The 17,106-nt window shown below is 46.4% G+C and overlaps 1 protein-coding gene across 1 annotated transcript in view; it reads right to left on the reverse strand.

Moving 5' to 3' along the window:
* LOC123752295 (C-signal-like) overlaps positions 1 to 17,106 on the reverse strand; it is a 174,632-nt gene that overhangs the window by 41,964 nt on the left and 115,562 nt on the right. The gene's annotated exons all lie outside the window — the stretch shown is intronic.

Consider the following 17,106-nt stretch of genomic DNA (forward strand, 5'->3'; position numbering starts at 1 on the left):
TTTCTGGCTCATACGAGGCTGCTCCTATTTAAATCCCCCCAAACTTGCTCAATATGTCAACTTATGCTTCTAACAATTACAAGTTCCTATGTCTATTATTTTACCTGGAACTCTGTTCCATAAATTAACAACGATGTTTTCAAATCAGCATTTACCCAGGTTTTTCCCATACCCAAACTTATCCAATCTATATTAGCTATTTCGTGTTTTGATTTGTGTTGATATTTATTACATTATTAATTTCAAATTTGTTTAACACTTTCACCCATTTGTTCTCTTCAGTTACGTCAGCCCAAACTCTTCACTTTTCTAGAGAATGTAAATTAAGCTGTCACAATCTCAATTAATATGGAAGGCTTTTAATTTGTGACTTGAATTTTGTCATCCTTCGTTGAACGAGTTCAAAGAAATTTTGATTCATGTTATAGTAAAATTAAAATACAAAATCAAAAGCGGGCCTACCACGAGCAAAATATACATCGTGAATACCATTAACTGTTTTATTGCTAACGTTTCTAGAAATAAATCCCAGTGTCCCATTTGTCTCATTCAGAAAGCATTTGCATTGTGTTTTAGGCATTTCTATTAACCATGTACCCCAGATCTTTATCATATTTAAACTTCGCAGTTTCAACTGCATCCTGCTGATACCCCGTGATGATACTATCATCACTACCAAGTTAACGGATTATTCATATTTCACCGTAAAACTGCATTTGACAATTTTTTATTTATTTCAAGAGCCCATCTTGATCCATCTTAAAGTATTTAAATCTTCTGAATTTATTTCTTGCAAAGTTTTCGTATTATTTGGACATTTACAAATATTGCTGCTCAATATTTAAAAAATATTCACGAGAAACCATTAACGCTGCAGCCAGTGGATCTTAATTTATGTGAAATTGAATCAAATTTATTACATGAGTTGATGTATTGTGGTCTGTCCTGAAATTCTTTTTGACTGATGGTGAATTGTATCTGGCAATAGGGTGCAGCTTCTTTGGACGGCGCTCATGCAAAAACAAGAAGTTGAGTTGTTGTCAATTATAAGAATCTAAAGAAGACAAGAGTGAGGGCAATGGAAGGTGCCATTGGCACCTTCGTGAAAACCTCCGAACCATCTCTGCAGAGGAGGACGAGAGCTTGAGGGAGGTAGCTGCTGGCCCGACAGTGGAGACAGAGAAGTTTGTAAGTATGGATTCATGAGTTAGGTCAATGAAGCGACTCAACAAAAGTGCTAAAAGAATGTTTCCTCGAAATGACATTGACCAACACCTAAATCTTTAATTCTTTCCAGGAAGGCAACTGCAGTGGTCCACAGGGCCTTCTGTACGACTAAACGTGAAAGTAGGAAATCATTGATCTCCACTATTACTGTTGGCACCCAACTGCCTTAGGTTTAGAGGAAAATCCATTAGATTGTGGGTAAATTAGTTTCAGGCATATCGCCTGTCCTTCAACTCCATGGTTCCATTGTGGCTGATCCGGTGTTGGTCGTGGATGAACTTGGTTCGCATTATTCATCCGGTAGCTCCGGTATTTATCTTCCTCCTACTTTCCTAACTCATAAGCCCCTTACTGAATCTCGGTATTTGTACTTATATAGTCGTCTACAACTCCCTTATAACAATATGAACACCAGTCCGCTCTGTCCCACTGCAGGTCTCAGGCAGAATTGACCAAGAGATGCTCCGTCTTCTCCCTTAGTGACCCTTTTAGTATTTGGGTGGCGACATCAGTCCCAGAGTTGAGGCAGTCGTTCTTTCCCTTCAGAAACCCCGTACTCAGGGGACTTCCCTTAATGGAATTTTCGTCCCATAGCACTGACGTGTTGCAGCACAACTGATATCTTGGTCGGCATTGAGGTCAACATTCGTAATTCCTTAGCTGTAATTATCTCCATTGTAGCCGTTCTTTTTTACCTGAAAAAGGTTTATGACACCACCTGAGGATGTATTTTAGTCAAACTACATTCTTTTGGCCTTTGTGCAATCTACAGCTCTTCCTTTAAAGCTCTTTCTCTCATTGTTAGTGTAAAGAGAAGCTTGGTACTGCTTATTCTCACTTTTTTCAACTTTATGAAGGTGTTCCCCACTGTAGTGTTCTGAGCAAAGCTATTTTTCCTGATTGTATTAAATGGCAGTCATTCCTCCCTTCCATTTGGCCTTTTCTGATCCTTTTATGCTGACGATAACAATCTCTGCTGACAGTGACTCCTCCTCCTTCCTCCAATGCCAGCTCCAACTGGCGATTGGTAACTAGTCCAGGATCATCAGTCATGGCTTCATGTTCTATACAACTAAGACTTGCGCTATGACCTTACTTTTGGCGTGCTATGACAAAAACCTCCCCACTACACACTATACAAAACCACAACACCTACACATTATACAAAACTATCACAGCTACACATTATGCAAATATATGACAACTACACAATATGCAAAACTCTCACCACTACACACAATACAACGCCATCACAACTGTACACCATACAAAAATATAACCTATTCACACTATACAAAGCCATCATGCTATACACAACTATGATTACAACAAATAATATATAACCATCACCATTATATTTAAGACGAAACTCTCACTACTACCAACTATGCAAAACCATCATCACATCTCACTAATGTAATGGCGGTGGTATTGCATACCACCGCCATTACACACATTAGAAAACAGTCACCACTAAACAAACTGATATTATACCAAATGAACATCAATACACACTATACAAAACCACCACCACTACACCCAATTCCAAACATCACCACTAAACAATATACAAGACCATCCCCACTACATACTATACAAAATTATGATCACTACTGGGAGCCGGTCGGCCGAGCAAACTTCTGATTCTGTGGTCCCGGGTTCGATCCCGGGCGCCGGCGAGAAACAATGGGCAGAGTTTCTTTCACCCTATGCCCCTGTTACCTAGCAGTAAAATAGGTACCTGGGTCAGCTGTCAAGGGCTGCTTCCTGGGGGTAGAGGCCTGTTCGAGGACCGGGCCGCGGGGACACTAAAAAGCCCCAAAATTATCTCAAGATAACCACTATAAAATATATACAACCATCACCACTATACATCACACGAAATCATCACCACTGTACATAATGCGAAATCATCACCACTGTACATAACGCGAAATCATCACCACTACAAACTAGACACAAAAATCAATACTATACAAACATATTATCACTACACACTATAAAAAAATCACAACTACATACAAAAACATGTTCACTACATACAAAACCATCACCCTAAAAAATCATCACTAATACACACTATACAAAATCATCACCAATAAAATCATCACCAATATTAACAATACAAAATCATCACAACTAAACTTCATAAACAAAAATCATCACTATATACTATACAAAAAAATCACCACTGTACACAACTCAAAATCATCACCACTACACACATTATACGACCATTAACATGTTATGACCACACATACACCAGTATGATCATATTGCGGTTATGATCATACTATATGATGCGTTCAAACTGTATAGTGATATCAAGTTTGATCAGCCCAGTATCACCAATATTATTGTTTCTGTAATCTCATTTAGAAAATACTCTAGTGCACTTGAGCTCATAGAAAAAGCTTAATGTCATGTATCATGCAAATACCATTACATGTCTAGGTCTCACCTGAGCTGCCGTACGGTGTAGACATGTTGTTTGCCCGCTCTGGCAGTTTTTGGGTAGTTGCCGTTTTCGCCGGCAGGGGGTGTGGGTGTCTCTACCCTCTCTGCTGTTCCTGGTAGTGGGGACATGGCGTGTTTGTGATAGGCAGCCATATTCCAGCTGTCGTGAGGGTAAACTCCATAGGTTTGGAGTTTACTGGCCGTGCTGGTTACCCGCTTGTGGACTTGGTCTTGAGTGGCATGCTCTGGGTCCCGGTCCAGGACGTATATGGTGTCGAGCTGGTCACTGCTCGCCGTGTCATCATCAAGTTTGTGGGTACAGTGTACCGTGTGTGTACAGTGTACCGTGATTTTCTCCGGAGGTACGAGGGGCGTACTTTGAAGCTGCAGGACGGCACCGGGTCTGTGACCATTTCGAACCGTATTGGTGCTGTGACATATGTAAGTGTCCATGGCGCCCCCATGGAGTTTCCTGAGACTCTCCTCCAGCGTTTCTTCCAGAGGTACGGCTCCGTCGTCAGTGTGCGGATGAACTCGCTATCGTCTGGAACGTATTCGGGTGTGAAGACCAACATTCGGACCCTAGGGATGCGACTGAGGTCGGACATTCCGTCATCTGTCCGGCTGTTAGGGTACTATGTGCGGGTGTTTTATGCCCGACAACCCCGTACTTGTTTCCGGTGTGGCTTATTGGGGCATCAGGCTGCCGGGTGTACTGCTGATCCGGTTGCTCCCATGAATTTGTTCCGTGAGGAGGATTTCCCGCCACTCCCTCTATAGGAGGACTCCGGGAGTGAGGAGGTGAGCGTCCCATTCTCTGTTGCGGATTCCCCAGCGTCGCCCGTTGTTCCCCCGGTTGTCGCCGGCCCTCCTCCGGATGTTGCGGTGCAGTCGGATGTTACTCCTGCTCCTGTCTCTGGCCATGCTGCTCCTGTGGGTCTTCCTGGTACTCCCTGTGGGGCGTCGTCATGTTTCCACGTCTTCGGCTGCTGGACCTGGCCCTGCAGCTTCACCTCGGGTCCCTCCTGTGCTGGGTGCTGGGGTGGCTGTGGAGCCTCCTGCTGTGTGTGGTCCAGTTCCCCCTGTTGTAGAGGCTGCTGCCGTTCTGTATCGGGCGTCGGTTCGTCCAGCTAGTGGTGCCCGTGTTTCTGGGGCCGCTTCCGGCTCTGACGATACCTGGCCGGAGCCCAAACGTTCCAGGCGTTCGTCTACTACCTGGGCCGATGTTGGGGACTTCAGTGACTGTTTGTCTTCAGGTGTTGACAGCGTGGATCCAGATGCGTCGTTGTCTCTGCGGGTGGTGGTGGCGGAGGTTCATGTGCCTGCTGGTGCTGATGCCCGTGTCTCGGGTGTGCCTTCTGTTCCTTCCCCCCCCCCCCAGAGGGGCTCTCTGCAGTGGGGTGTGGTGGCTTCCACTGCCAGGGATAGTGCGGATGCTGGTGCTGGGTGTGGCCTGGTAGTGACTTTACGGAAGGATGCGCGCCACTCTGGTTCCCTGCAGTCGTCTGGTGGTGTGCCTGTGGCCGCTGGTGCCCCTGTGGTGGTGCCCACTGCCCAGCCCTTTCCTGTGGGGTTGCGACTTGAGGCTCTGGAGGACGTGGTTGCCAAGTTCGTGCAGTCTGAAGTACCTGAGGACTTTCAAGTTGGGCGAATTCCTGATGTATTGCGTAGGGTGGGCGTTACTCGCCTCTGGTGTAACACCGTCTGGGTTCCCTGTATGCAGGTGTTTGTTGCCAGGGTTCCGGATAACATGGCGCCCCCGCCAATATTTTATATTGATGCTCCTGATGTTTGATTTGTTTTGTGAAGTTTTGTTTTGTGCTGTTACTGTGCTTGCTTGTTTGACATGGTTTTGTTTTTTGTGTCTTGGTGTATGCTACATTTCTCATGCATTTACCATGTTTGTACTATGTTGTACTGTGCTGTCGGCCCTTCTGACCGGTGGTTTCTTGTTCAGTTTTGTTCTGTTTTCTATGATCTTGTCTTGTTTTTTTTGTATTTAATTTGCATGTTATGCATGTAAAAATAAAAAAAAATAAAAAAAAATTACATGTCTATAGTATGGAATGCTATGTATTGCTATATAGAACATGCTAGGTGTACTATGATGTAAAGTGTACATTTGTAGATAACTGTGGTATGACTAACAGGTATACTGTGATCTAAGTCTTACATAACTCTGGTATAACGGCCGACCTGTAACTGCTGGAAATCCTCCCTTATCCTTTCTAACCACTCAACCCCCCTTGGCGTACCGTCTCCAGCCACAATTATCATGTCTAATTTCTAATATACAAACAATTAAATGTGTTTCACAGTTTTTGTATCTTCAGTGAGATTAAGTTTAAGATCAAAATGATATATTTATCCACGTTTTGTAGAGAGGCGCCTTTCCTTATCATTCATAATTATGTGTTATTATTTTTGTTATATAAAAATAATAAATATAATTTCTACTATCATCATGTCTAATAGAAATGATTTTTTTGTGTGATTTTGTATATATCATGATATATTCTCTTGCACATTAATTCCTTGACATGTATTCTCCTGTAAGATTGTACATTGTAATACGCAATTAGGTATTGTATGATTTAGAAGTAAATGTTTGGTCTTGAACTTCTGATATATGATGGAGGAGCGTTAGTTGATTGACCAAGAGCAATGTCTCGTTCGGCCTGTCTGGCGCTTAGCGAGTCACTACCCTCTTGATTTCTAAGATGGACGGACGTGTGATGTCTAGCTCTTGATTTGAGTGGGAATTTGTTGGTTTATTGATTTCTAATGTATATGTAATTATGCTATTTGTACCCGTAGTGGATCAGGCTACCGAGGTACATCATTTATACCAGGTGGTAGATGACTTTATGTGTACATATTGAGGTGGGTACTTGAGGACTGTAAGCGATTGCTTCTGTGCTTTGATATGTTTCTGACTCCTCACCTACTAATATATATATAATGTGTGACACCACCATCCTGTACTTGTGTTTAAATTTACCAATTTAGTTTTGGGCTTGAAAATGGCTTACACCCTTTATGATTCCAATATGGTGACGAGGAGACAGAATTCTCGCCAAGGAGCGAGGGCGCCAGCCGCCTTGTGATTGGTGACGGAATTGATCAATGGGGGCAGTGCCCCAGTATGGGATGTCACAGGGCAGAGGTCCGTTGATGCTGCGAGCGCCAGTGGAGCTCAGAGCTTCACCAGCCGTGATGGAGCGCGGATGTGCATCAGTGATCTTTCCATATTGTGAGGGTCAGGGAGCCTCAGGAAGTGAATTAAGCAGCTACAGTCGTTACTACAGACGTCGAGGAAGCCTTGTAAACTACAGGGGAACGTAAGAAGGCATAGTTCAGTTGGTGCGACGGTGCCAAGAGCTATTAGCTGTCAGGTCTCTGATGGTGTGAGGGGCAAACGCTGGGAGGGCTGTGTAAAGCCTGCTGGTCAAAATACCCAGGTACAACATGTGGGCTGAAGAAATAGTGTCTAATCCACTGGACGGTTAAAGGGGCACTGTGAACGAGACTATGGAGGATTGTCTACGAGTTCAGGTGTGTGAGGGAAGAAGCCATGAGTAGTGCCAGCCTTCGGTGTCAGGAGAAAGACCTGCCATAGGGAAACGAGCAAGGGGACGATGCGAGCTACGAGTTGCTTTGAGATCCTGGACAAACTGGACCTGTTCAATGAGGGACCGACCAGCGATCAAAGGACTCCAGCTACCATAACGAGGAATCAGCTACGCCTATGTAGCAGAGAAGTTAAAGTAAATCCATTTTCCCTCCCCTTTTTCCCTTGTGTTTTTAGGTGATGTAGTTTATCAGTATATTGTTAATATTATTGATCTAATGCTAGGCTATTAACAGGATTATTATAATTATATACGTGTGGCGATAGTGATATTAGTGCATATTATTCCTACATGGACTATCCGTGATCATTGTAAAAAGACAGTATCTAAGCAGTGAGAGGAAAGGTGAACTGTATATCAATATTTGAGATAAAGAGAGGTGGCTGCCAGATCCATTTGTAGGTTGAGTGGCGCTTTAAACGATCAGCTGATTGAGTTGCCAGATACGACTTACGGAGTGGTGCTGCCTTCAGCCAGTGCCGCAGATTTTAGTCACCTTATGGACCAGTGTAGGTTTGTTTTAGTAAACACATTATTATTTTTATCATTGTGTTTACATTGACTCCTCCATCTCTTCGTCGATTAATATAATAATTGATTATCGCACCACACTATATCTGTCATTGAAACCTAGACCATTGATAATTTGTAAGACCACTAAAAGTATTGGTGGGTCGTGGGTACAGGTACCCAGCTGGCAACCTTAATTACATGTGAGTGGTAAGATTCACCTGTGAACAATTTTATGTCGGCAAGCTCGGCCGAAGCATTACAGGCTTCGAACTCTGTGACAAAGAGGAAGGTCGAGCTTCTCTACTCTCCACGGGTGCAAGGCCGTGTTGCGGACAGTGACTCAGTCCATGGTAAGACTGGGGTGTTTCCAGGGTGGTCAGTGGCACCCAGGCACAAGGGAATGAAGACTCGTGACAACACCATCCTCAACAACACAATATAAAATCCATTGTTCTAGGGCTGATAGTGCCGCATTTATCTTGTAAGATTTACGCACTTTGTGAGCCAGAAGTTGGGAAACCACTTGTATAAGTGACTGATAGAGTCCTGATGGATTTGATCTGCAACCAGGTTATAATGTCATAAAGTGTAGAGGTTTATACCCAGCAAACACAAATCATCTAGAAAACGGTCGTCTATCTCTTCCCATAGGCGTGGGAATGATTTGCATTGAGAATGGTGCAGGAGAGCCTTTGAGAAACTTTTAATCAAAAAATCCAAACACAAAGGTTTTATAATAAATTGTTTTTCTGCAACTATTTTCTTCCTAATGTATTACAAATAGTTTTTACATGTTTAAATATAAAATTTGTGGTGTTTTTTTTTTTTTAAAATTCATTAATAAATTGTGAATGATATTTATTGGCTCAGTGAAACGTTCAAAATCCATTTTGTTATAATATGATCAGAAAAAAATAGTTTTCCAAATTTTCTAAAAATCGCTCTTTTTAACACAATTTGACTCCTTATGCATTCCACTAAACACTAATATCATGTTTAAATATATAATTTATGTATTATTCCCTAAGATAATTTATATAAATTATAAAAGTTGCTGGAAAGTGTGTGAAAGAATCTGAAAACGTTTTGTTGTCTTATATTGGCGTGTTCTTATTAACTAGAGTGAGTAAGAGTGAGCGAGAGTGGGTAAGAGTGAATAAGAGTGACTGAGAGTAAGAGTGACTGAAGGTGAGTGAGAGTGCCAGAGCGTGTGTAAGTGTGAGTAAGAGTGAGTGAGAGTGTGTAAGTGTGAGTAAGAGTGAGTGAGAGTGAGTAAAAGTAAGAGTGACTGAGAGTGAGTGAGAGTAAGAGTAACAGACTGAGTAAGAGTGATTGAGAGTAAGGGTGACAGAGTGAGTAAGAGTGAGAGTAAAAGTGATTGAGAGTAAGGGTGATAATGAGAGTAAGAGTGATTGAGAGTTAGTGAGAGTAAGTTTGATTGAGAGGAAGAGTGATTGAGAGTAAGAATGATTGAGAGTAAGAGTGATTGGGAGTAAGAGTGATTGGGAGTAAGAGTGATTGGGAGTAGGAGTAAGAGTGAGAGTAGGAGTAAGAGTGAGAGTAGGAGTAAGAATGAGAATAAGAGTGATTGAGAGTAAGAGTGAGTAAGAGTTAGAATGAGAGTAAGAGTGATTGAGAGTAAGAGTGATTGGGAGTAAGAGTGATTGGGAGTAAGAGTAAGAGTAAGAATGAGAATAAGAGTGATTGAGAGTAAGAGTGATTGGGAGTAAGAGTAAGAGTGAGTAAGAGTAAGAATGAGAGTAAGAGTGATTGGGAGTAGGAGTGATTGGGAGTAAGAGTGATTGAGAATAAGAGTGAGAGTAAGAGTGATTGAGAGTAAGAGTATGAGAGTAAGAGTGAGAGAGTGAGTATAAATGGGTAAGGGTGACTGAGAGTGAGTAAGAGTGACAGAGAGTAAGAGTGACAGAGAGTAAGAGTGACAAAGAGTAAGAGTGACAGAGAGTAAGAGTGACAGAGAGTAAGAGTGACAGAGTAAGAGTGACAGAAAGTAAGAGTGACTAAGATTAAGAGTGACAGAGTAAGAGTGACAGAGAGTAAGAGTGACAGAGTATGAGTGACAGAGTAAGAGTGACAGAGAGTAAGAGTGAGTATGAGAGTAAGAGTGACAGAGAGTAAGAGTGAGTATGAGAGTAAGAGTGAGTAAGGATGACTGAGAGTAAGAGTGAGTAATAGTGCGTAAGAGTGATTGAGAGTAAGAGTGAGTAATAGTGTGTAAGAGTGATTGAGAGTAAGAGTGAGTAATAGTGTGTAAGAGTGATTGAGAGTGAGAGTGAGTTAAGAGTGTGAGGTGTGAGAGGGTAGCAGGCCAGTGAGGCAGGATGTGTGGTCACAGATAGGCCTAGGCCTAAGCCTCGTGATCTCTAATGTTGGTTTTTATATATATATGTTGGATTTTTTGTCCTGTTTCAAATTATAATTATTTAGCAGGAATGTAATAAGATATTGCACAGTATTAATGTGACAATAATATATGCATTATTTCCTTGATAATCAAACTTGTTGTTCAAAGATAATATACAAGCTTTGAAGGAAACATTTTGAGAGCGCGAGCTGGCAACACTGGGCTGGTGGTGAGAGACACATGGTTAGTTGTGCTCAGACCTTCAGTGGTGAAGGGTGTGTCCCAGCTGGCCGCCACCAGCCGCCACCCGCCGCCACCACCACCACCCACCACCACCCACTACCACCCACCATCACCCACTACCACCCACCACCGCCATCACCCACCACCACCTACCACCACCAGCCGCCACCCGCCACCCGCCACCGCCACCCGCCACCACCACCCGCCACCACCACCCGCCGCCACCACCACCCACCACCCACCACCAGCCGCCACCACCCACCACCAGCCGCCACCACCCACCACCAGCCGCCACCTGCCACCACCCACCACCAGCCGCCACCACCCACCACCCACCACCCACCACCAGCCACCACCCGCCAGCACCCACCACCCACCGCAACCCGCCACCACCCACCATCACCCACCACCACCCGCCACCACCCACCACCAGCCGCCAGCCGCCACCCGCCACCACCCACCACCAGCCGCTACCACCCACCACCCGCCACCACCCACTACCAACCACCGGCCACCACCCGCCACCACCCACCACCAGCCGCCACCACCCACCACCAGCCGCCACCCGCCACCCGCCACCACCCGCCACCACCCACCACCAGCCGCCACCCACCACCAGCCGCCACCCACCACCAGCCGCTACCCGCCACCACCCACCACCAGCCGCCACCCACCACCAGCCGCCACCCACCACCACCCACCACCCACCACCAGCCGCCACCCGCCCCCAGCCGCCACCCACCACCAGCCGCCACCCGCCACCACCACCACCCACCACCAGCCGCCACCACTACCACCCACCACCAGCCGCCACCCGCCACCACCCACCACCAGCCGCCACCCGCCACCACCCACCACCAGCTGCCACCCACCACCAGCCGCCACCCGCCACCCGCCACCACCCGCCACCACCCACCACCAGCTGCCACCCACCACCAGCCGCCACCCACCACCAGCCGCCACCCGCCACCACCAGCCACCACCCGCCACCACCACCAGCCGCCACCCGCCACCACCCACCACCACCCGCCACCACCCACCACCACCAGCCGCCACCACCCACCACCGCCGCCACCACCCACCACCACCCACCACCACCAGCCGCCACCCGCCACCACCCACCACCGCCACCACCCGCCACCACCACCAGCCGCCACCCGCCGCCACCAGCCGCCACCGCCACCACCCGCCGCCATGCCACCGCCACCACCAGCCGCCACGCCACCGCCACCAGCCGCCACCCGCCACCACTCACCACCACCAACCGCCACCCACCACCACCACCAGCCGCGACCACCAACCACCACCAGCCGCCACCCGCCACCACCACCCGCCACCACCAGCCGCCATTGCCAGCACCCACCACCAGCCGCCACCACCAACCACCACCAGCCGCCACCCGCCACCACCACCCGCCACCACCAGCCGCCACCGCCAGCACCCACCACCAGCCGCCACCACCAGGCGCCACCGCCACCACCCACTACCACCAGCCGCCACCCGCCACCACCAGCCGCCACCGCCACCACCCACCACCACCAGCCGCCACCCACCACCCGCCACCACCACAGCCGCCACCACCACCCACCACCACCACCACCACCGCCATCACCGCCACCACCCACCACAGCCGCCGCCACCCATCACCACCGCCACCACCACCCACCACCACCGCCACCACCCATCACCGCCGCCACCACCAGCCGCCACCGCCCACCACCAGCCACCATCACCGCCACCAGCCGCCACTACCACCACCACCAGCCGCCATCACCGCCACCACCACCGCCACCAGCCGCCACCACCCAACACAGCCGCTGCCGCCCGCCACCGCCCACGACCACTCACCACTACCGCCCGCCACCACCGCCGCCACTGTCCGCCACCGCCAGACACAGCCGCCAGTGTCCGCCACTGTCCGCCACCGCCAGTGTCCGCCACCGCCGCCACTGTCCGCCACCGCCACCACTGTCCGCCACCGCCACCACTGTCCGCCCGCCGCCACTGTCCACCACCGCCGCCACTGTCCGCCCGCCGCCACTATCCGCCACCGCCACCACTGTCCGCCCGCCGCCACTGTCCGCCTGCCGCCACTGTCCACCACCGCCGCCACTGTCCGCCACAGCCGCCACTTTCCACCACCGCCGCCACACTCCGCCGTACAGACTTCCCTCTCTCCGTTAGTAAATAATTATAATTGTTAGTAAATAATAAAAGAAATATAAATTATTAGATTTTTTTACCCTTAAATTGGTTTTAATATTTAAATTGAAAATAATAATATAATATAAAATAAAATATAATAAAAATAATAATATAATATAAAATAATATAATTTAATTTCAAGAAATTTAACTTTAAACACAAAGATGTGAAAAGGGTTCAGATTATAGGCTCAAACCTTTCACAAGAGATTCATATTGGTATATGAATGGATTATGAATGACTCATGTTAGGATTGTAAAGTTGCCACAACATCTCAAGTTAGTGTTAGATACGAAGGTTTTGGTTTTAAGTTGTGGAAACCTATTTAAGTCCACACACAATATCGTATCTGATACGATAAAACAAACGTTTCCAATCCTTTCAAATACTTTCCAGATATGTTGTGGCAACCTAAAATTGTTTGCTGGGTACTTCCTTGTATTATATGTGAATGCTTTGTATATGTTCTGTTTTGTTATTAAATCTGTGTAGCTAACAGGTGTTGGCCCTTGTCCTAGTAAGGCTTCCCAGAAAGTAGGAAAGAGAGAGAGAGAGAAAGAACCAAGAACCATAGCTGTGGACAGTGTAGTACGGAGTAATATTTCAGAAAAGGGGATTGAGGAAATCATACCAAAAAAGGAGAGAGTGGGGAGTCACGGCGGCTCAAGTGCGTGTGTGCATGTGACAACGAGGCTAAGTATTGGAGCCGCAACCCCTTAAACGTGTGACGTTGAACCCCTCTCCAAGTGCCAGAAGCGCCCAGGGTGATCTCCTGGTCAAAATAAGCACTTTCTGGGTTTTGGGTTGGGTTGTCCATAAGGAAAGACGACCAACATCAACAACATCATAATACTACACACTTTCAAAAAATATGACCACTACACACTATATAAAAACCATCACCACTACTTATTATACAAACCATCACCACAAATACACAATACAAAAGTATGACCAATAATTATTGAAAATTATCACTTCAACACACTATACAAAATTGTCACCACTACACACTATACGAAAATATCATCACAACACATTTACATAAATATCATCACAACACATTATAAAAAATGACTAAACAATGTTAAAAATATTTCATCTACAAACTATTCAAACTTATCACCAATATACACTGCGCAAAATCATGACCACAGCTTTCTATTCAAAATCATCACCACTACACATTATACAAAATCATCACCATTATATATAATAAAAAAATCCTCACCATTATAAATAATAAAAAAATCCTCACCACTATACACTCTTCACCAACATCACCACTGTATACTTTTCAAAATCATTACCACTATGCACCTTATAAGACCATCACCATTACACACTACACAAAATAATTAGCACTACACATTGTACAAAATCATCACACTAGACACTACAAAATCGTTACACTACAAAATGTTGAAAAACATCACTGCACTCTGTGCAAAAACATCACCACTGCACACTATATAAAAGGTCATCACAACACATTATACAAAAATTGAGTGAATTCAAAATTTTTTTGGATAATTAACCCCTTTATCTGCTTCCTCAACAGTGTCGACGGATTTGTATGTGACTGCCTCGCTGTGGATATTAGACAGAGGTAAGATAAGGTAATCAAAAGAAGACACCAAACCGGGAAGGCTATGTAGCACCATCAAAGGGCCAAATAATTAGAGGGCACTAAATATCACCAAGAATGCCAATATGAGAACAGAAACGCATAAGGCGAACGATATCAAAAGTATCCGATTCACCTAGAATTCTATCGAGGGACAAGTGACCGTGGGGGACGGTCGGAAAGCAAGACACACTCTCGTCCGGGAAGTCAGGACATTCAACAAGGATATGCACAACTGTTAGAGGGACTACGCAATTTGGACAATAAGGAGCAGGGCGGCATTCCATTTAGTGACCGTGGGTTAAGCGAGTATGGCCAACCCACAGACTTGCCACAGCAGTTTTCCACCGCCGGTTACAGTGGTTGGAGGATGGCCATGGGGACACACTACGTTTGAGAGTACGCAGCTTGTTATTAACTACAGAGGACAACAACCCTGTCAATGGGCAAGGATGGAGGAATGAATAATGGGATAAAAGTTGGAATAAGGAATACCTTTACGGGAGATGGGACAAGAACGGATAGCTTCCTTAGCGACAGTATCTGCATGCTCATTGAAAGAAACACCAATATGGCTGGGAACCCAGCAAAACTCTACTGATTTAAATTTACTAGAAATAAGAAACAGCCATTGTTGAATCTCGATGACCACCGGATGGACAGGATTAAAGAACCCTAGAGCCATGAGGGCACTACGAGAGCCAACTACAACCACAAAGGAGGAATGAGAAAACAAGAGACGGAGAGCAAAGAAAATAGCATAAAGTTCTGCTGTAAAGACGCTAGCCTCCAAAGGGAGGCAACATATAAGTGCGGTCAGGAAAAACAACAGAGTAGCCCACACTGTCCGCAGCCTTAGATCCATCGGTGAAGATGGAAATAAAGTGGGAGTGCGAAGAAAAGTGCTCAAGGAAGAGGGTTTTCAGAATCGTAGGAGGGGTAAAGGCTTTAGTAATATAAGTCAAGGACAACAAAACTTGGGAAGGGGGACTCTCCACGGAGGCAAGGAAGGAACAATATGAGGAGAAACATTAGAAATATGAACAGAAAGAGAATCCGGTAAGCGAGATAACCGGACAGAAAGAGGGAGATGATGAACAGGCGCCACAGGAGGAGTAAAAGTTAAAGCATGACAGAGGCGAGAAGAAGGATGTTGTAAGGACCGCGCAAGATAGCGAAGATAATAGCGATCACGGCAGTCCTGAAGAGAGAGAAAGCCAGTGTCAACATACAAACTGAGGGCAGGGAGTCAAACGAAAGGCACCAGAGTTGAGACGCAACCCAGTATGGTGCAAACCATCAAGACGGCGAAGAGTAGAAGGAGAAGCAGAAGAGTATGCAGGGCAACCATAATCGAGTTTAGACAGGACGAGAGAGGAGTGCAAATAGAGGAGCGTGCGCCTTTCCGCTCCCCAAGAAGTGTGGGACAAAACCTTAAGTAGGTTAAGGGCCTTAGAGCATTCAACTCGGAGGTAAGAGATATGGGCTGACCAAGACAAACGACTGTCAAAGAATAAATCCAAAAGCTTAGCGGAATCCCTGTACACAAGGGGATGACCATAAAGCAACAAAGAGGGGACGAAGAACTACATGCTTCCGAGTAAAAGTCATAGCACAAGTCTTAGACGGAGAGAACTTGAAGCCATGATCGGTGGCCCAAGACGACACGGCATCAATCGCAAGTTGAAGCCGCCGTTGAAGGAGAGGCGAATCATCACAATGACAGCAAAGGGTAAGATCATCAACATAGAGAACGGAGAAGATGCCAGAAGGAAGAGCGGAAAGAAGACCGTTGAGGGCAACTAGAAAAAGAGTAGTGCTCAGAACACTACCTTGGGGTACACCCTCATACTGCCGAAAAGGGGCAGAGAGAGCGATACCAAGCCGCACACGAAAGGAACGACGAGAGAGGAAGCTCTGGAGGAAGAGAGGGAGATTCCCACGAAGGCCAAAAAAATGAAGTTGAGACAGAATATGATACTGCCAGGTAGTGTCGTAAGACTTTTCCAGGTCAAAAAGAACGGCAACAACGGAGGTCTTCGCAGCAAAAGCAGTACGAATATAGACATCCAAGTTCACCAGGACATCCGTTGTGTTGCGGCACTTGCGAATACCAGATTGAGAAGGGAAGAGGTGGTGATAGTGTTCTAAGAACCACATCAAACGAACGTTAACCATACGTTCAAAGAGCTTGCAGACACAACTCGTGAGGGCAATTGGGCGGAAGTCCTTAGGGGATGACCCGAGAGACCCTGGTTTTCCGAACAGGGAGGACAACAGCATCGAGACAGTCAGTCTTCAGGGACTGACGACGACTCCCAGACCCGATTGTACAGCCTCAGTAAATACTGAGACATGCATGGAGGGAGTTGGCGAAGCATTTCATAATGAATGCCATCGGAGCCCGCTGCCATAGAACCGCAAAGGGCTAGGGCAGACTGAAGATCAGAGAGATAGAGAAGGGATCATTATAGGGAAGGCGAAGATAAGTACAGAAATTTAAAGGATGAGATTCAAGAATAGGCTTACGAAGAAGGAAGGATTGGGGAAGATGAGAACCAGAACTAACAGATGAAAAATGGGAACCCAGTTCGATCGCGACCTGCAACGAGTCCACCACAAAAGCATCATGAAGGCGAAGGACTGGTGAGACATCGGGAACGAACTTACCCACCATCTTGCGGATACGCTTCTAGACCAGTGGTAGAGGATATTCAGACGTAACGGTGGAGACATAAGACTTCCAGCAAGCACGTTTAGCCACATGGATGGTCCAACAGGCTACCGCACTTGCCTTCCGAAACAAAAGACTCAACCGTTTGCTGGCGGGGATGTCTCTT

The sequence above is a fragment of the Procambarus clarkii genome, chromosome 81 (genome assembly GCF_040958095.1).
Source record: "Procambarus clarkii isolate CNS0578487 chromosome 81, FALCON_Pclarkii_2.0, whole genome shotgun sequence".
In the NCBI taxonomy this organism is placed as follows: domain Eukaryota; kingdom Metazoa; phylum Arthropoda; class Malacostraca; order Decapoda; family Cambaridae; genus Procambarus; species Procambarus clarkii.